The following is a 22,220-nucleotide window of genomic DNA, read 5'->3' on the forward strand; positions in this document are numbered from 1 at the left end:
GTACTTTTTTTTCCTTCATGACGAGTGTTTATACGTTGGGCGGCGTCGAAATACCCAGTAGCTGGAAGAAGATCTGATATTGCAGACATTAAATAACTTTAATAATGTCGTCAGCGTATGGTCCGAATCTTTGTTTTGATGCGGGCACTAATCCTGAAGGAAGCGCCCGATCACGACGCAGAGCAAGGGGTGGTATTAGGGAATCCTTCCCGAGGTTAAAATACGCTTCTCTCCTCCCGTACGAATGAGGCATAATGACAGTTATTGGAGACCAAAGTTCTTCTCCGCGAAAGAAGGGACCTTCGAAGAACAGATTCCATCGCCTATGTTTCCCTCCACCCACAAAACCTCAATTCTTTATCTTTTCCTCACACGTTTTTCTGTAGAAATCAACCGCCCGTACCCTGGAACCCCCACACTCCTCCCCCTCCCCGCGTTTCCCAACCTGCAATCAACGAAACCACGGTCCTGGTACTTGCGGAAATCACAATAATCTCTAGTTGGTCGATTTTATTGCTGTTCCTCCTATTGAGTTTTCATTTCCACGAGCTTTTCATTAGAGTCGATTACCTTTGTGCGCTCTACGTGTAATTTCGTCCTCTTTACTCCGGCATCATCTTACCTCTTCTCTTTGTTACACGTATACACCTCCAAAGGGACTTACCGATCGCTGTGGACATTAAACGCAGAGGGAGGGAGATCACTAACTTTGTGGTTTTATTCCCCGCCTGCGCGCTGAATGCAGAATGAGAAAGTCAGGGGCTGCCAAGGACGGCGATAGATCGGATATCAAGAAAACCAACAAACTCGGAAATGTAGTTCAATGGAATCAGAAGACGAAGTAGGAGATTTGTTTATTTCTTTGGCATGGTAATTTATTAGGGCTGAGCCGATACCAGGGGTATCGGTATCGGAAAGTATCAGCTGTAATTTATTTACCGGTATCGGCCAATATTTTCCCGGCATTTTGGTCTTTTCGCGGGGTCTGCAGCCGACCTCCGTGGAGGAGTTGTTAGCACAGCGCACTATGACGTCAGGGATGCTGGATTCGAATACCTGCCTTGGCATGGGTGTTTTTGTGAGTTCCTCTTCATCAATTTCATCATATCATCGCTCATCCTCATCATCGCGATTGGCGAAACGTGGCTGAAAACTGACACTAAATAGCACTATCAAATCTAATCACGGGATTGCAAAAATTTCGCATATTATAATTATCCTGGAAATTATGCAAAATTCGGAGTTTTTTCTTATATTGGACCAGTCTTGTGTGAAATACTGCTTTGTAATTACATAACATGTAATTTTTTCTCCCGGAAACAAGGTTCGATATGAATTAGTGGGAGGAGGCAAGGCCACAAAATACTTCCAAATTGATCCAGATACAGGAGTCATTCAAGTGAGAGACGATCTGAGGAAAGAAACGGACACGGAATATAAGGTAAAATTAGGAATACATGATGGAATTTTTAAGAAATTGTTATGCTTTATTTGATACTGTAATCGTGTTTGATGTAAGGGTTTATTCCAGATGCATGAGATATGCTAGATTGAAAACAAAATGGTCAACATTAGGGATAGGGTTTTAATGCACAATAAAATGCAATAATGCCGTGAAAATCACAAAAATTGTTCTACAAAATTTTCAAAATGCTCTTACATATGTTCATTTCATAAGTTTTGCATTGCAATGTACTGCTATCACCACAAGTATATTGCCACAGCAAAGTGAGCCGACCCCATAGTGGTGTGCTTAGCATGTCGTGCTACGATGCTAGGGGTCTCAGGTTCGAATCCCGACCTGGGCATGGATGTTTGTGTCCTTTCATCAATTTCATCATGTCATCACTCATCCCCATCTTCGCTAATTAGCCAAAAGTGGCACAAAAGGCAAAGTAAAATAAAGCAAAGCAGCAAAATGACTACAACTTGCATCCTAACAATGGCTTAAACCTTGAAAAGCTTCTTTTTATTGATACTAGAGGAACATACTTGAAGTAAACTAAGTAACCGTTGTTTTAAGTATACTTTATTCACATATAGGCTAATCAGGACTGGGCCTACAGTTCCAAACCACTATTGAACCTGGGACCCCTTGATTACAAGGCAAAGACATTACCACTACACCATCGGAGAGACCCATACACTAAGTCACCAACTTGCAAATTATCTGGTACTTCTCCAGTAGAAAAATCTTCTCCAGACAAAACATCAGTAATGGATAATATTCAGCGAACAACTTCCCCCTCAATTCATTGCGCAAAATCATGCTCTGCTACCATATTTATGCTATTAAAAAATTCTCCAAACCTCAATGTAATAGTGTGAATTTTAGTAATACATTGGGTTCATAGAATATCAAAAATGATTGTAAATGATGTAGTTATGACGTGCACTAAAATTTGCAGTTGCAGTAAAATAGTAATGATTAAAGAAAACAGTAAAAGTAACGCACCTTCAAAACGTATTTCTGTATGATTTCCGCTTGTAGCAGGCATGTTGAACATCTGCGACTGTGTTCCAGCAGTAATCCGTTAGTAAACTGGGAGACCATCTGCCTTTATAACGTTTTTTCATTTCTGCGATTTGTTGGTGAAAGAGGTCTCCCTGCTCGTCACTCACTGCACCCAGATTAGACGGGGAAAAGTGTAAATGTGAACACAGAAAGTGTATCTTGAGAGACATATTGCACCTCATTTTTTGTATGTTGCCAGCATACGTTCTACAAGTTCAGAGTAATTGTGAGCCCTGTGGTTGCTAAGGAAATTGCGACACACACACCCTTGAACGCACCCCATGCTGCTTTCTCACATTCACTTCACAGTTCTTCAAAATTGGGATCGTTCATTTGTTTGTGTTTGTCTTGTGTAGTAGTTGTGGTGTGTTTGTGTTTATATTGTGTTATAGTTGTGAAGTGTTTGTGTGTGTCTTGTGTAGTAGTTCCTCCATTCATATTGGGGGTTAGGCGTAGAGCTGACAACTCTGCACTGTAAAAAGCCATGTCAAGAATCAGCAATATAAGGCCATGGATGTTCCCAAGGTAAAATATTCCGGAGGTAAAATAGTCCCCCGTTCGGATCTCCGGGTGGTGACTACTTTGGGAGGTCCCTGGACTAAGGATAAGATCTACGTTAGGAATAAGAAAAATATTAAATTAGGCACTTGGAATGTTCTGAGCCTTTACCGGCCTGGGGCATTTCAGTGTACAGTTAATGAGATAGTCAAGTATAAATTAGATGTAGTAGCTGTCCAGGAAGTTAGGTGGCCAGGAGAAGGGAATTGTAAAACTAAAAATTATACTTTTTTCTATGGTGGTACTGAAAATCATAATTTTGGAACAGGCTTTTTCATAAATAAAAGAATTATCTCGGCTCTTAAAACAGTAGAATTTATTAATGATAGGATATCATATGCAGTTTTACAGGGTAGGTGGTGTAAAATTATTTTAATAAACATACATGCACCAACGGAAGATAAAGATGATAATACTAAAGATGATTTTTATACAGAGTTAGAACAGGTCTTTGATAAATTTTCTCAGTATGATATGAAAATTCTGTTAGGTGACTGTAATGCACAGATTGGGAAAGAAGAGACATTTAAACCCACGATTGGTAAAGAAAGTCTTCATGAATTAAGTAATGATAATGGTATAAGATTGATTACTTTTGCAACCTCAAAGAATTTAATTGTGAAAAGTACCACTTTTAAACATAAAGATATCCATAAATATACCTGGTCTTCTCCAGATGGTAAAACTCATAATCAGATAGATCATATTCTCATTGATAAGAGAAGGCATACTAGTATAATTGACGTTCGTACACATAGAGGTGCTGACTGTGCCAGTGACCATTATTTAGTAATTGCTAAATTAAGAGAAAGACTCTCAGTGATAAATTATAAGCAACAAAATCTAAAAGTTCTAAAATTTGATACAGGAAAGTTTACTGATGAAAGAATTAAGAAAGATTACCAAATTAAACTGTCAAATAGATTTGATGTTTTGCAGGATTTAAATGATGATGAAAATATAAATGAAACAGACGTAAATAAGAATTGGGAGCACATACGTAATGCAATAGAATCAGCAGCTAAAGAAAGTATAGGATACCATAAACCGAGAAAAAGTAAGCCATGGTTTGATAATGAATGTCATAATCTAATAGAAATAAAAAATCAGGCTAGACTTAGGTGGTTAAATAACTCTGATGATACAAATCTAAACAATTATAATAGAATAAAGCGAGAAGTTAACCGCACGTTTAGAAGTAAAAAAAGAGATTACTTGAAAAGCAAAATTAACGAAATTGAAACAAACAGCAAAAATAAAAATATCAGAGATTTATATAAAGGTGTAAATGAGTTTAGAAAGGGGTGGCAACCTAAAGTAAACTTGATAAAAGATAAAGACGGTGATTTTCTAGCTGACCCAAGCGATATTCTAAATAGATGGAAGAACTACTTTAATGACCTTTTAAATGTCCATGTAGGAGATAAATCAGAAGTGAATGAAGTACACACAGCAGAACCTTTAGTCCCAGAACCTAACTTGACTGAAGTTAAAGATGCTATTAAAAGGCTAAAGAATAACAAAGCACCTGGCATTGATTTAATACCAGCTGAGTTAATTAAATATGGTGGAAATTCATTAATTTGTCAAATTCATAAATTAATTTGTTTAATATGGAATAAAGAAGAAATCCCTCAACAGTGGAAAGAATCCATAATTGTTCCTGTGTTTAAAAAAGGTGATAAAATGAACTGCAATAATTACCGTGGAATTTCTCTACTCTCAACAACATATAAAATATTATCTAACATTCTTTTAACAAGACTAACCCCATATGCTAATGAAATTATAGGTTATTATCAATGTGGATTTAAACGCAACAGATGAACTACAGATCAAATTTTTCACATCAGACAGACACTTGAAAAAAAGTGGGAATATAATCAAAATGTCCATCAGCTATTCATTGATTTCAAAAAAGCATATGATTCGGTCAAAAGAGATAAATTATATAATATATTAGTAGAGTTTGGAATACCTAAGAAGCTTGTTAGTATGATAAAAATATGCACCAGTGAAACAGAAAGTAAAATTCGTGTGGGTATTAATATGTCTGACAAATTTACAATTCATGATGGGTTAAAACAAGGAGATGCATTATCTCCATTGCTCTTTAATTTTGCCTTAGAATATGCTGTTAGGAAGGTAAACGAAACTAAAGAAGGACTAAAATTAAATGGTGTGACTCAGTTGTTAGCATATGCAGATGATGTAGACTTACTGGGGGATGATGTGAATACAATTAAGAATAATGCTAAAATATTTTTCAAAACTGCTAAAGAGATAGGTTTGGAAGTTAACAAAGAGAAAACTAAATATATGCTTACAGGCCGAAACCAAGTGTTAGGTAATAATCAAAATCTAATTATTGATAACAACTCGTTTGAACCAGTTTCCAAATTCAAATACTTAGGAGTAATATTAACAAATGAAAATTATATTAAAGAGGAAATAAAAAGTAGGCTTAATTCAGGAAATGCATGTTACTTCTCTCTTCATAAACTTTTGTCTTCTCGTTTAATATCTAAGAATCTAAAAGTTAAAATATACAAAACAGTAATTTTGCCTGTAGTATTATATGGGTGTGAAACTTGGTCCCTTACATTGAAAGAGGAACATAAATTGAGAGTATTTGAAAATAGGATCCTTAGGAAAATATTTGGACCTAAAAGGGATGAGGAGACAGGTGAGTGGAGAAGGTTACATAATTTAGAACTACATAATTTGTATTCATGTCCAGACATTATTAGAATAATTAAATCTAGAAGACTTAGGTGGGCAGGCCATGTGGCACGAATGGGAGAGGAAAGAGGAGTTTTCAGGATTCTTGTTGGGAAACCTGATGGTAAGAGACCAGTAGGAAGGCCAAGACGAAGATGGAGGGACAACGTCGAGATGGACCTAAGGGAAATCGGTAGGGATGGAAAAGAGTATATAGATCATGCTCAAGATAGGGACAGATGGAAGGCCTGTGTTGCTGCAGCCATGAACCTTCGGGTTTAAGAAGGCTAGAGAGTTAGTTAGTTAGTTAGTTAGTAATTTAATAATCTCATGCTATTCGTGAATGTTTTTGTGCAAAACTAATGATAAATTGGTCCATATAATTAGACTAATATTATTAACATTAACATTACAATTAATTATCGCAATTTTCAAGCATCGGTATCGGTATCGGTGGGAATCGGTGAGAGTATCGATATCGGTTCAAAGTGGTATCTGCTCAGCCCTAATATTTATTTAATAACTTATCCATTTTTTGGTAATAATCAGCAATAAATTATAAACTTTAAGTTGTATATCCAGTCTTGATTAGCATATATGAGCATGTATTGAATTTAAAATAAAAATGGCAGCATTCATAATTGAAAAACATACTATGTGCCCTGGGAATCTATGGGGCAAATGGACGAAAACATGTCTTCTGCGAAATACCGACTCCAGAGGGCTTGCCCAATGAACTCCTGAGATTTGCATGATTTTCAAGAGAAGAGAATGCAGAAAAATTGAAATTAAAATGCTTTTTGGTCAGATGAGAACGAGCAGCAAACTTCAAATTTTTCCCAAGGTGCTGTATGGCAAATATTTGATTCGTTGATTTGGTTTATTTCACTTCGCTTTTCTGCCACTTTTGGATAATCGCAAAGATGTGGATGAGCGATGATGTCATGAAAAATTGAAAAATGGAACTCTCAAAGAACATTCATGTCAAGGCCGGGAGTCGATCCTTGGACCCCAGGCATCGTAGCACGCTGTGCTAACCACTCCGACACGGTGTATGGCAAAGATCATATTTTATTGCCTGCATAACATTTTGCATCTTCGAAATTTCCACTACTTCTAAGAACATTTAGAAGAAAACAATTCGGTTTGTAGTCCCTTCGTGCAAGACGCTTGGTAATATATCCACTAAACGGCTTTCCTCCATTCATCCAAGTGCTAATGAACACTGCTGAATCCCCCCTTCCCTCCTAGTCTCTCGTGTCTTCCTTCCACAGAAACTGTTCCCAGAAGCACAATGATGCGGAAAAAGGAAACTGACCACGAGATACCAATCTACTGTATTCCAGTAGCCAGTTCTTTCCTAACTTCTTTTCCCTTCGTTTTTTTGAGCCAACAGGAAATTTGGCATTAAAAAAAACCAGTTTGAGATGAGAACTGCATTTGCATACACACATAAGGTTAGCGAAGAAAATCTTGCAGTTTACTCTGCGCAACAATATAATAATGGTCGGAGCCTGTTCCCAAACAGAACTCTCTGTGTAAATACACAAGGAAAGGGGGAGGGGGAGGGGGGCAAAAGACTTTCAACTTTGTTGGGCGATGCAAATGAGGCATTGTCTGTGTCGCGGGATCATTCGGTGGTCGCGACGTCCATCAACTCTTTGGACAATGCTGTCACTTGAGTTTCGTAAAGGTTTAAGATTTGAAACAATGGAATGGTTGACGTTCATGCAGCTAGTCAGTGAAGCGACCTTGATGCGTCAGAAACAAAGCAGGTCACCACTGCGTACAGAAGGTATTATGTGTATATAAATACATGCGCCTGTGCGCTGCGAACGGATGTAACTTCCCGTCAAGATAGAGTACTGCTGCGATGTAATTTATTTTTACTGATTTTTGTATTTACGTTTACTACAATTTAGTATTTCTCGAAATCAGAGCCATTTACTCCTCATTCTTAAAGGCTTATATGATTGTAATGGTTCCTATTTGAGTCGTTAGTGGATCTGACATTATTATTACCTGGAATAGTTTTGCCAAACAGGTATGTGAAATTCTTCGCCAGCTCCCCCTTCGGTCACGCCATTGAGCATACTGTCTCCTTTTCTGGTCCTCTGGCAACGTGACTCATCTGACATCCTAATTGGATCCAGTGTCTTCATTCTGTCCTGGATAGTCTTCAAGTCTTCACTCCTCGTACTTTTCTGTGTACTTTCTTTACTAATTTCTGCCTAATCTAAACCACCATAACTTAATTTCAAGAAAGCAGGCATCAGCTCCGAATTGAATTTTACCTGGGAACATACAATTGATATGTCATTTAAGAAATATATAAATATTATGGAGATAAAAAAATTAGAAGTTGTTTCACAGAGATCACAAGGTACACTAAGTCGAAAACAAATCCTTCTAGTAAATAGGAAATATCCACATGGAGAATGACAATTACTCCATTGTTACAACTAAAATATTACTCAAACTAAAAGTAAGTGTCTGATGAGGGATTGTATGTTCTCCCGAAACATTACATAAATTGTTGATTGTCAAATCAAGAATTATGGGAGGCTAATACAACTTTAAATTATTGTTTGTTTCTATCCATTTCTGATGTTACACTCGTGAGATGTTTATTACATTTAATTAAAAAAGTAGGCATGTTCAACATCAAACTATGATTTTTATCTATACAATTGACTCGGTTACTGTCGACGTGGCCTTTGGCCACGTCTTGTACGCTCGCATGAGTGACCTTCGGCCACGTTGTGATCGCAATCATGTTTTAGATGGGGTTCCTCAATGATCTTAATGACTTTAAAAATGTCTGCATGTTGTATTGGATGATGGGGAACATGTGTACAAGTTCGCTAATTTGAAAAGTTTATAAAGTAACTTAAGGGGGGAATGGGCTCTAATAAGGTACAAATATTCAAACTATTATTGTCTATTTTCTTAATAATGAACTGAGTAAGTAATAACCGTTTCAAGATACGTAGTTGGATGTTTTACATAAACGAACTAAATTGAAAATGCAATATTTACGTATTTTGTTATTTTCACATTTTTGAACGTAATTGGATAATAACTGTTTTCCGTCATTCCCCTCAAATTCCTACCTTGCTTCTGTAATAAATTCTGATGCTCGTATTTTGAAATTCGAAAAGTCTAGCATAATTCCCTTACAGTAGTTTTCGGGGTGAAAATAAACTTTCTTTAAGTTCCCTAGCAACGTCCGTTTCCATGGACAACAACAGGCACGGCAAGCTCTAAGGAATTGCATGTCATTATACCCCCTAAATATTTAGTTGAAACAAGCACGATGCAGATATTTACGCATTGAGAATAACAATATATACGTAATTGTATCTGGGCTGAAACTCCTTATTATGTAGATGTCACCCTTGTTTCAGGCACATTTTCAAAACCAGGAGTTGATTCATCTGTGTGCTATTGATCTGTGAGAAATATAATGTATCTCGACAATTAGGAATTGAAGGAAACAATGTGTGCTGCAAAAAAATGCCCGTGGCAACGGTTGCTAAGGACGTGAAAAAAGGTCATTTTCACCCTTAAGGAAGGGCCGATTGAGCGATTTCTTAATTTTCTCGGCCTTTTGGGACGATTTCATGGGGGGTCGTAATCGGGCGTTTTTTGCCTCCGGGGCTTCCTTCATGGAGAACATTTATGTCAGTGAGTGAGTGGTGGGTTTGGGGCTATATATATATTGGATATGTCATTTAAGAAATATATAAATATTATGGAGATAAAAAAATGAGAAGTTGTTTCACAGAGAACACAAGGTACACTAAGTCGAAAACAAATCCTTCTAGTCAATAGAAAATATCCACATGGAGAATGACAATTACATTTTGATGTTATATTTTCGTAAGCTTCCTTGCGTCTTGAAAATAAACAAACTTCTCCAACTTGTCATTTTTGATATTTGTATACCTAGGTCTGTAAAGGTTGATGCTTGCAGGAGAAAATATTAAATACAAAGTTGAGGAAGAAGAAAGGAGAAAGAAGAAAAAGGAGAAGAAGAAAAGAAAGGAGAAAGAACAAAAAGAGGAGGAAGAAGAAAGGAGAAAGAAAGAGAAAGAGGAGGAGGAAGAAGAAAATTGACTTTTAAAATGTCTGTGCCAAAAGCCATGCCACCAATTTCCAGTGGATTAATCGACTGATATTGAAATGTTGTGTGTCAATATATTGACAAATTGCTCAGAATTAGATTTATATAATTAGCATGTAACCAACATTTTAATAATTTAAATTCTTATATGAAATGTAAAACATTTCTAGAGCGACAGTTCTTGGAACACGTCATTAATTAACTTACGACTCCTGCCATATTTGTCTACTCAGCGTTTTTTTCCCTCTAAAAGAGATTTCAGCATTCCTCACAATTCTATAACACAAATAGTACTCAAAATGTGGTGGTGGGAGGATGCGGGGATGCTATTCCTCCATTTAAGAAAATGTTCATAACGCACCCCTTACCCCCGACTACTGCACTGTCTCCATGTTGATCCACGCAAGCATCATCCATCCCTCTTCCAAGCTATCCCTAAATTCGACAAAGCATCTCTCCAGCTAAGAATTTCCACTTCGAGCACTGAATAAAAATTATATGAACTTGATGTTTGGAAATCATGTAGAGTTATTTACAAGAGCTACTACAATGATATGGGATCTTCATTGATGTGTACACATATTTATCTGTATATATGCTCCCTTATTGCAAACAATTATTACGTAGCTCTTGTTATCAGTAGGGTTTGGAATTTTATGTCCTAAAAACTTCTGTAATATGCATGCATTTATGCCCTTAAAATTAGCAAAATATGACCTTAAAAACTGAAAATATGACGAATACGATATATGTAAAATTTAAAATGACTGACATTTAAAAAATATATGAAACACAATTTACAAAATAAAATTCGGCCATCAGTACTGAAAAACGTTTCACCTAACTCTCTCACAAAACTTTTCAATTTCACACTCTCTGGGCACTTCACTTTCGGCATCTTGAAATTATAACAACGTACATGTTACCTGAAAAATTCGTTCCCCTACTTTCTGGAGAAAAGATGGTCTCTGGATGCACTGCGAACTGGAAGCTTCAAACTCTTAACGACAGGATTCCTTTCTCCCCTTCCTTAGCACTGATATGCTCCCTTACTGAAAATAACGTACACTTCCAATGCTGTCTGGTTGCCGTGTATAGAAGGGGAGGGGAGGTGCAGAACAGCTAACGATAAGGAATGAACAACAGCCTAACAATCTTTAAGCCGATTGCGGAGAACTATTGGAAAACAATTTCACTGTTTATTTTTTAAAGCACGTCCAGGAAAAATACATCATTGGTTATTTTCCAACCAAGGTATAAAACAAACTGAAAAGAAAATCCACCGTTTAGATAAGTTTGCGAAACAAGCCAGGAATTTCCTTTTAAGCACTGGAAATACTGTGTGTTGAACATGAAAATATGCTTTTATTCCACACTTTTGGGCCATAATATGCCCTAAACTGAAAATATAGTAGAAATATGCATTTATATGACCAATAAAAACAGTGTTATTGATTTCAAAACACCAAGAAACGTGCTTAAACTATCTTAACAAACAGAAAACCAGCTCCTGGGAAAATATGATATGTCATAAAAATCCGAGCCCTAGTTACCAGCTAGGAGATAATGTGACTTTCAGATACAGGGTGGGTGTATAAAAGGGATAGAATATATAATATAGGTGTGTGTTACTGGTCTTCTATGTGTCGTAGTATTAACGTTGTCACCATATAATGAACTCGTTCCTCTGGGGGCACATAGTGATTCGGATTTCACTTTTAAGCCAGTCACTATTAGCCTATGCGTGCATAAATGTCAAATTCATTCATATATATGTATGCATGTATGTATGTATGTATGATGTATATATATATGTACGCTTATGTATGTATGTTTTTATATAGTTATATTCATGACTAAACTGTCACAGATACAAGGACAAATAGTAGAATATTGACACTTATGAAGTACTATTTTCATATGATATAAGTTATACACACACACATACAGACACAGATATCTATACAGAAACACACACACGCATGATTTATCATAACGTAATTAAATTTTATATTTATCCAATATCACATGATCTCATGACGTCACGGGGCCTCCCCGATGGCGCAGTGGTAGCGTCGTCGCCTTGGAATCAAGGGGTCCAGGGTTCGATACCCGGTTTGAGGCACATAGTGGTTCGGATCCCACTTTAAAAAAACTATAGGTCCAGTCTCGATTAGCCTTACTGTGTATAAAGTGGACTTAAAGACCAACTAAATCAATTAATCATGACGTCACGATTTGATATTTATTCAGTATGAACTCAAATTTATAGAATTTTCTTTCTGTATATGTTCTAGCCCTATAAACGGATAATAAATTTTTATTTGTCTTCTGGATAGAAGCTTTCTAATACTTTTTAAGGTTGCGTAATACAATTACTGCTATTATTAGAATCGATGTGAAAATATCCAGCGTACGAAAGATATGGGCCACCGTATGCAACTCAGGAAGGAGGAAACTAGCATAAACTATACTCGGATCGATTTACCTCGAGTCGTTCTCCCTTATTCCAAAGTCGACTTCGATTGTCATTTATTGCTATTCGGGGACATCACGTATTCGATCTCTCCGTCTCCCCTCCTTCTGTTCTCGACTCCGCACATTAGACTGCTTCATCCCTTCCCTTCTTCCCTCTGCGCCAACTCCTAAGAGACGAAACCAGTCATTCATACGAGAAAAAAAATTAATTGAATCATTTTCCTCTCGCCGTTCGAGGGAAACAAAACACGCGCTGTTGCTAAGAACGTGGTACTTTGAATTTCACATAGATGTCCCCACTTTCTAGCCCCAGACAGATAACAGTTCCGTACCAAAAATGCCATCACATTTTCTAGCATACAAGGTGTTTGTGTCAGTAATTGGAAAGTTTCGTACATTATTATACAAATGCTGTTCTCATTATTACGATAGGCGTATATCCTCTTCCCAAAGGGCATTCAGAGTGCAAGGGGTGATCTTGAATAATGAAACTCAGAGGTAGCCTCGTAATTTAATGTGTAAGATTTGGTTTGGCATGTGATGAATGCCTCGAGACTGAATGTCATGTAAAATGTTCAGAAAGAAGAAACTACGGAATTAGCAAAACATCATCTTGAAGCATTGGTTCCAGGGTGAGAAGAATATCTGATAACTGTTGGAGTGTAGAATATTAATTGAGCTAGTTGATGCAAGTTGTACAGAGTATCCGAGAAGTCATGGACGTCTTAATGTTTGTAATCAGCAGGTTGAGTTAGTTCACTATCAATTGTCTTGTGAGTACAAAGCGAATGTAAACTTGAAAGAATGCCGAGCAATGTTCAACACAATCGCAACATGATATGCGCAAGTAGGGGCACAGGTACTTTTCGTGTGTGCTCCTGGAACCAAATTTCAAAGTCACAGATGTGCATTCGTCCTTGAACGCACAATGGAAGTAAGCTCATAAAAGTGTTTGTGCAGTAGTAAAAATGCTAAATGCCGTAGTGACGGCAAAATAATATAGAATGGAAGGGTAGTAGGGGTGGGTTACACAAAAATTATCAGAAGTACAGATTGTATATGATAATAGTGATACCATTATGTATGGATAGTCAAAATATTTCTTCTAAACACTGAGAGGAACTCTTTTCTACACACACAAAAGTAAATGCATCGCTTGGAAACAATGAAATGCGTAAAGTCTGTAGCTCAGACCAAATGTTTGAGTGCATCATCAAAAAACGCATCAATTGATCAGGGACGTTCGGAAAGGGGGGGAGCAAGGGAGCGCCACGCCTCCCCCCTGGTAATTGAAAGTCAACCAAAAAGTACATTTTCACACATATATTTTCATTTCAGTCACAGTTATACATGTTAACTATTACAAGGGCATTGCAAGAACATGACAACTTCAAACTTAAGCAATGTTTTCTTGAGGGGACAATATTATTATGGCAGAAAATGTGCCTCGGTTGCCTCCCCCATCCCTATCTCCCTCCTTCCTGTAGAATAATCTTGCGGACATGCATGCAATTGGGAAGTACAGCTCGGGATAGAAAGAAATGCTCACTTGCACTTGTTTAACTTTGGCGCTACCTTTAAAAACAACATACAAGAACGCATCTAACCGAAAACCTGATTCTTGGCAAAGACCAAAAATCACATCTGGTGCATCAAGCAGATTCGATGCAGTTTTCTGTGCGTAGGGTATCGGCGGCTTACACAGGATTTGATTTCGAAGTGGGCTGGAATTCGATTACATAGCTGCGTTCTGGGGGAGGCGGGAGACGCTATAAAATATTTCCTAATTAGCCTACATATTTAACTTAGGCTTAAAGCTTGTTAAACAAAATAAAAAAGTAATCAGGTGCAATTTTAAATTAGGATTGTATTTACTCTTTGGATCTCCCCGAGTTATTTTATGCTTTAATTTGAAATTTTGATTTTCTCAAAATTTTGGGAGGGGCTGAAGCCCCATCAGCTCCCCTCACTGGTTGAATTGGCCGACATCCCATCCCATGCATCTTTCTCGGACAGAGGAAACATGCCGAGACTTAATTCTGGGATCAAGTTGAAGGAAGAAATCATTTGAGGAAAAGTTCCTTTGTAAACGAGTGGCAAAGATTGCCGGGCGAGTAAGTGGATAAATGCATAGGAGGATGAAATGATTATATCTGTGGACGAGACATTAAATTTGTTAATTACTAGCTTGAGTGGAAGTCGGTGCAAGTGACAGTCGCTATTGATTTAGAAGTGCTATCGCGAGGGGGATCGTTCTTTCGTTCCTCCTAATCGGAGAATTTGTGCTCAGAAGAAGCGTTGGCTTCGGTTCTTGCCAGCCGACAATCAGCAAGGTCATCGCCGCAATACATTCCCTGGCGAAGCTGTGAATGGAGGCGCAGCTCCCGGTGCCCTGATAACAACTTTGGGCGCGGCTTTTTGATGGAGAGCTCAGAAAGGGAACAACAGGAACAGCGGTCATCTCTGCGTCTAAAGTTTCAGCCCTTTCAATGGCGAAAGGAGATTACGCGCTCCATCGGAACTATTTTTCCACATGGCGAGGCTAAGGTTGAGCCATTTTTTCTCTTGAGCAACATAAAGACGACTTTTTCTCCGCATTTACTACCACATGCATCTTGAAGTTTGTCGAATAGTGGTACTTAACTTCTACATCTGCTACATCCTAACAAGTTTTGTCGATGACTGTGCAATTAAATTCATTACAGTGTCAGCAGTCTTGAACAATCACATGAACAGTTTCAGTTTAAGCTTAGCGAATACAACAAAATGACCACTAATAGATCTGTATTTCCATGGCCGTCATGACGGAGTTGATGCTATACTACAACCAACAAACATTAGTTAATAACATCAGCCCAAAGGACTAATTTTGTAGAAATAAAGAGCTACGAGCAAATATTGGCTCGGTTCTTATTACATACCTCTCGGTGCGATGGTTCGGGGCATAAGACAGGCCTATGCGACAATAGGTACTCCGATACCCACGCAATGAGGATATGTTTTATAGTTGAGCCAAGACACCGATAAGGCGAATCGTTCGAAGTACAGTGCGTTTGTTTTGGCTTTGGGCCTAGATAGCCTGTGACATGGCGCACATGCCGGCATTTTCGTCTCGCTTATTTACGCACATATCTTTAGCATTTATATTGCATAATTAATTCTAACCTGTGTTTTTTGAGTTGCTCAAATTTGTTCACACGCTATCTTGGCCCAGAGCCGAAACAAACACATTGTGTATTTGCATTATAATTGTAATAAATAATTAACTCTATCATATTTTCTACGGCAGTAATGTGGTTTTATTTCTGTCGTTGCCTTACAATACCCATGTTCCTGAGAGGAGTCTGTGCACTTCAGCGAGTCTCATTGTTCACCAATAAGCATCATTCTGTTATTATTATTACATACACAACCACTGATTACCTATAATAATACAAATACATTACAAATACATATCAACGTCTCATTCACGAGCCACGATATGATCTGAATAAATTTCAAAACTGTTACAGGTAGTTTACCGATATGAATCACACTCAAATTTGTTACCGTCTGCGTTGACTCACTTAAAGCGTGATACGATGGTTCCAGGGTCGAACCTTGGCTTCTGTAAGACAGTTATTTTTTGAGTTTCCATTTTTCAATTAATCACCAGTTCATCCTCATATTTATGACTAACCAAAAGTGGAAAAATGAACGCAAAATTAGATAAATACAATTAGTCATTTTCAGTGACATTATGTCAAACGTAAAGCCTGTTTCATTGAAGTACGGAACACCCGAGACCTTGCACGGGATTGTGGAAGCTGTTTAAGCCATTATAGAGCCAATAGAATGACAATCCATAGCAAATTGGATATTATATCTTGAAACGTGATTTGATGTTCAACCAATGAAGGGGGTAATTGCAAGTTTTTGTGTGGAAGCGGACATTGTGACCTTTACCCCCATGTTGAAGCAACCGTAATGTACAGAGTAGTTAATTTGGTTGCATAATGTTCAGGGTGTGACTTGCGTTTGAGCAAAGAAATCTGCCAGAAACCTTTACTTCGTGATGAAGCAAAAAATTCAACACTTCGTATTTCACACTTAGGAGTGATCTAAATTCACAGCATTAGACAAAAACTACTAATAGTCAGACGCTCTGCCTACTGGACTACCGGGGGGAGGTGGTGTAACCTAAACAGGTACGAAAACAACGATATGAGCAACGCCCATAGATACGCCATATCGTACGATTTCTTAAATATAATAGTGCGTATTAAAATGTTCCAGTACAGTCTCGGACACGTTTACGTTGTAACGTACCTATTGAAATAGCATTGAACTAATGCCCTCGATGTGTGACCAGCAAGTACCTTGTGTATAGACAACCCATCTAACATCGAAATTCTGTAGCTTGTATACCATTCACGGGTATACATCTCAGTAGATTGAGCATTGATGCTAAAGTGAAACAAGAGATGAAATTTGTTGAATTTAGTGTTTCATGTTCTCTAACATGGAGTATTACTCTGTTCACAATTTACTTATTTTGTGCTGCTCGGGAACGAATCTGACGAACTTGTTTTATATTTTCACTACGTGCATGTCTAGGACAATTTCCAACACACGTGCACAACACTCTTCTCACGCTCACGCACGTGAACACAAACACACGAATAAACGTTTTAATTTCCAAATGAATGCACCAAGAACATCAAAAGGTAAACACGGTATGTAAAACATGTGATATTTCATCAGTGACAATGAATCTATTTTTAACATACATGATTGCTGTTATAATGTAGCAGCTGGGAAGGTTCTGTTGGAAGATTGAGAGCCATAAATTTGTTTGTTCAGACTTTCTCTACTATGATTAGTGATTCTAAAAAAATTGGTGTCATGGTCTGACCGATGGTCATTTTGCAGAAATTGCCGCCATCTTGGATTTTCGGAATTATTTTTTAAAAACTTATTGTGGCAATGTAATATGCCATTTTATATGTTTTTTTGCACCGAGAGTACAATAATGGCATGTAAAAAGCATTAGGATTGAAAAAGTATGAATTTCGTAGAAATTGATGGCAAAGTTTAAAATTCTGTGATAGGTTTAACGTTTCTACATACGTATGTTCAAGAACACATTATCAATGCATTTTTCTTTTTCTTTTTGTGGAATAATTCGTGTGTTGCGATTAATTAAATATGCAGGCAGTTGAGTTAATGCAGTATCCCTCAAAGTATAAGAGAAAAGACTCTGATGTAGCTTATGTTTGTGTTTCATATAAATCGAGAAGACATGAAAAAATATATATGGGACAGTGTTTGGACACCAGCAACTGAAAGAATCCATTGGTGTGCTAAAAGAGGCCTTTTGTCACTGACCACATGAGGATCGAAATGAGTAGCTAAATTTTGGATCAGGAACCTCTGCAAGTGACTTCAAAGAAAACCAATAAGCCACAAATACGTACGTACCCGCACTCCAATGTTAAATGGGTCAAAATTTGTATCAATAGCATGTGTTGTACGTAATCAGTTAAAACCTAAGGGAGAAACAACTTTTCCACATTTGTGAGCGTCGAAGAGCACAGAAATGTCTCGATGCAACAAACTTTCTCCAAGATGTAGTTTTTTAAATAACTTCTACCGTTTGTGATGTGTAAAGTGTTTTTGCCTCATATATAATGTGCCACAACATCTACATCAAACCTCACACAAAAAAGTTCATGGACTCTAACTAGACTCAAAATGATCCTATATGAAGACAACAACATGATAAGATAAGAATTTTGGTGAAGGTTTGAATTTTCAAATCAAGGCTTATAAATTGTCTGATCATCGTAATGGATTTCTGGAACAAAATCCCACATTTAGTATTTTCAAGAAATACATTGAATCTATGATCATTGAAATGTATGGTTACAGTACATGCTTTTCATATCCTAGGAAAAAAAAACACCTTTGCCAGCTTCCCTATCCATTCGACGATCAAGCAGGGTCTACTGGTGTCGTTAAGAAATGTACCAATGGGCTCCTTGAAGAAGCACAAAAATAGCTTTTACCGTGTTTTACATAGATGGATCAAAGTCATTCGAATCAGTTGGTTGCGCCTTCGTCATTGATTCTAAAAATTCCAGATACTCGCTACATGCTGCCTGTTCCATCTATGTGGCAGAATTGAAAGCCATCGTAAAGGCTCGGGACTTTGCTGATGTCAATGCTGTGAAGAAAATACTAGTTTGCTCTGATTCGATCAGTGTGCTTAAGAATCTGGATTCGCCTAATTCCAGGCAGATTCCAGATAGTGCAGCGCATCCTTCGATGGTTCGTGTCCATCTAATTCAACTTTTGTCGAGGTGCGATTCGTGCAATACCACCAAAAAAAAACATGTTAACGTTTCGAAATGTTGTCCTCCGTTTTCAAGTATACTCTTCCACCTAGAGCATGCCTGCCTACAGAGCATATTCAGATGAATGCGCTGGAAAGCAGCTCAACACTGGATTCTTTAAATTATAGTTGCATAGAAAAAGATAGTACAACCCTATCATAACAACCTCTTTACTTTTGGTACACCCTGTTTCTATCAGAAGTACCTACGAGTAGCAGTGAGCCCTTGCAGAGTTGGAAACATCAGTTTCTACACATTTTTCAAGTATAAAAGAAACAATTTATGTTTAAATGTTTGACGGAATTGAAAAATAAAACATAATATGAAACATTGCAATCATTTCAGTCAACGTTCCCCTTCCAAATGTAAAAGCTACATAGCATTTGTTTTTATTTTTGAGCATATTCTATGCTTTTTCTGAGCTCAGTGGGCTTGAAAACATATAAATTGACATACTACTCTCCCATGTTACTAAAAAAAAAAAAAAATCATCGAAAATTCAAGATGGCGGAAATTTCTGGAAAATGACCACGAGTCAGATCATGTGACCATTTTTTTTTAAATGACTTCATATAGTAGAGTTCAAATAAACAAACATAATTTCTGGCTCTCAAAATTCAAAACTCCTAGCTCCTAGACTATTAATAGACAATGAAACACTTATGAGGGAAGTGAAGATGCATTTTGTTCCTCAGGAACTGAAGAAGGCAATAGACGGACTGAAATATAGGAAATGTGCTGTTTGACAGAGTATTTTAAGCGTAAAAAAAATCAAATACTTTTTAAAGTTTCTAATTAGCAACTTTTGAATAAATTAAGTAACAGGAAATTGTTTGGAACATAATTTGTAGATTAATAAATAAGTTTTAAAGTGATATAATTTTTAACATTAACATTAGCGAAAAATAAAACGTAACCTTTTTGTAACCCATCTAATGAGGATCAAGGGGTGTAAGGGGTACCGTCCACGTAGGCGCCCAAAAGTCAACCTCACTTCCACGTAGTACACCCTGGACTGCATTTTGCAGACGAACGAGGCTCTGGCGACTGGCACTATGGCCAGTATAATTTTGTGTGTGTTGTCCTGTTTTTTGTCCTTGTGTGCTGAGTGCTCCTTTACAGCCTCAGCTTTTAACGGAAGTCAGAATATTTTAAGATTTTAGTTATGCAACGTTAGAGTTGTTATTTGTAATGGTAAGGGGCTGCCTCCCCCCCCCCCGTTTAAGTGCTAACGCATCCAAAATTTTAAATTTAAATCAAAATCCTAATGAGGATCAAGACTAAGAAAGATTATCTGGTTATGATGACCATTAGTTATAGAGATATAGGTCAGGAACTGAGAGTCTAAGGCAGATGTCTCAAAAGTTCCAGAACCACTGACCTACTTCTGAGATTTGAAAGTAACTGGGTGGGTTGATATTTTGTGATTATTTCTTGATTTATAAAACCTTAAACATGTGTAATCAAATTATTCTTTTTAATTTCCCTACAACATACTGAGGAAAGATGTCATTTCTTAAAGAGAGTTTAAGACACGTAAATACTTTCCTCAAAAAACACAGTAAAATCATTATAACCTTTCTTCTTGCCATGTTGATAAGAAAGTTGACACTTTCATGCACATTTTACCTTAAAAATCAAAGGATCCCCGGTTCGATACCCAATGGAGGCACATGGTGATTCGGATCCAACTTCAAACGTAGCTCCAATCCTAACGCTTATCTCTGTGCAAAAGGAGTACTTAAAGCCAAAACTCAAACAAACATGCATTTTTGTTAAGTTGGGTGCATAAATTATCACAACGAATGCAGTTTTCTACATGTCCATCTGTCTGTAAGCTATATTACGTGAAATCACTTTAGAAACAATCTTCGGCTTGGGAATCGGGATGGGCCTATAGTTTAAGGTGAGATCCGAACCAGTATATGCCTTCACTGGATGTCCAATTCAGAACACCTTCATTACAATGCAATCGAAATTGATCATCTGAGGGTATTGAAATCGCAAAACGTTTATTTCAAAGTGTAACGCTGCATGTCATATTTTGAAATTCATTTCTTATCATGTGTTCTTCAAAACATCTTCTGTGGAAAATATATAAATGATATAAAAATTTCACGGAGAAGGCTTTGCGTTGTTGTCATTAGAGACAAAAACACTAGCACAGTAATCAAGTACATTTTCTGTGTTTTCTCCGCTTCTCTGCTACCGGTAGCTCGCGATCGACAGTTTGGCGATCTCTGGTCTAAGGATTTTGCACTTCAGGTAGTGTTCTAACAACTAGCCAAAATTCAGCTTTTACGGAATTATCCCGACATTCGGCATTTTCTTTCCTTCATTGACTGGGCTAATAGTCAAACTAAACGAAACAACCCCATGTGTTTTCCCTCACACACACATACTACTTTCTTGTCATTGGAATTGTTGATGAGATACAACAGTCAAACCAAATGGATTTATAAAAATGCTTATGTGTGTATATACGTATATGTGTGTGTGTGAATATTATTCTTTTAAAAGTAGATTTCTTGACATTATACATTATAAATCGAGCTGTAGGCTATCTTTAGATATTCAGAACAGGGGCGGTACATTTCTCCATAGACACACATGCTTCTGCAGCATCCAATACAAAATTCTGTCCGGATTGTCTACACGTGCCGACAACGTCCCGCTAGCAAAAATGTGTTTAGTGTTTATTGCTCTTTGTCTGCCTGTCTCTGATCCTATTGTTGGTTGCAGATGTCAACCACTTTGCCGTGGCGTATAAAATTCTCCAAGAAGACGCACGAAGGGAGAGTGAAACAAAAAACAATGGAAGAACGCAATGGCAATATTTCAAAGGATCACACCCAAGGTCAGAACATGTAAGCGCTTCGTCGTACGGTCGGACAACAGTAATGTATCCACGCGAACCACAATGAATGTGGGCATACGCCGGGAGAGCGCCTACCGGATTCTAGAGAGTCTAGTGAACTTTCGGTGTGGCATTCCACCTGTGCCTTCTGACGTGGTCGACGGCAAGCTCATTCAGCTGCCCGGACATTTGTCCATCTGTCCGGCCGGTTGGCGATTACCCGCAGCAAAATTCATCTGAACAAAGATGGAATCGATCACGCGGAACAAACGTGCAATCAATTTTGCACACAATAGATTGGACGTGCCACTGTACCAAGTAGGATGAAAGTTCATATTTTTTCTTAAAATTACAACAGTAGCGAAGGGTTATCTGAAAAAAAGCAGCCATTGTCACATATTAGAACAAATGTTGTTTTCCATTGTTGTTACTGCGCTCATCACTGTCCGTTAAATGTTCCGTTACACACTTTTTTTTGCACTGCGTGGAAAGTGAAATGTTGCTGCATTCATTTTAGAAAGGAATAAATGAGAGCTAAGAAATTCCCATAAACCTGCCAGTTCTTAATTGATATCCTTACGCAAGGAAATG

The sequence above is a fragment of the Lepisma saccharinum genome, chromosome 20, assembly GCF_977018435.1.
Source record: "Lepisma saccharinum chromosome 20, izLepSacc3.1, whole genome shotgun sequence".
In the NCBI taxonomy this organism is placed as follows: Eukaryota; Metazoa; Arthropoda; class Insecta; order Zygentoma; family Lepismatidae; genus Lepisma; species Lepisma saccharinum.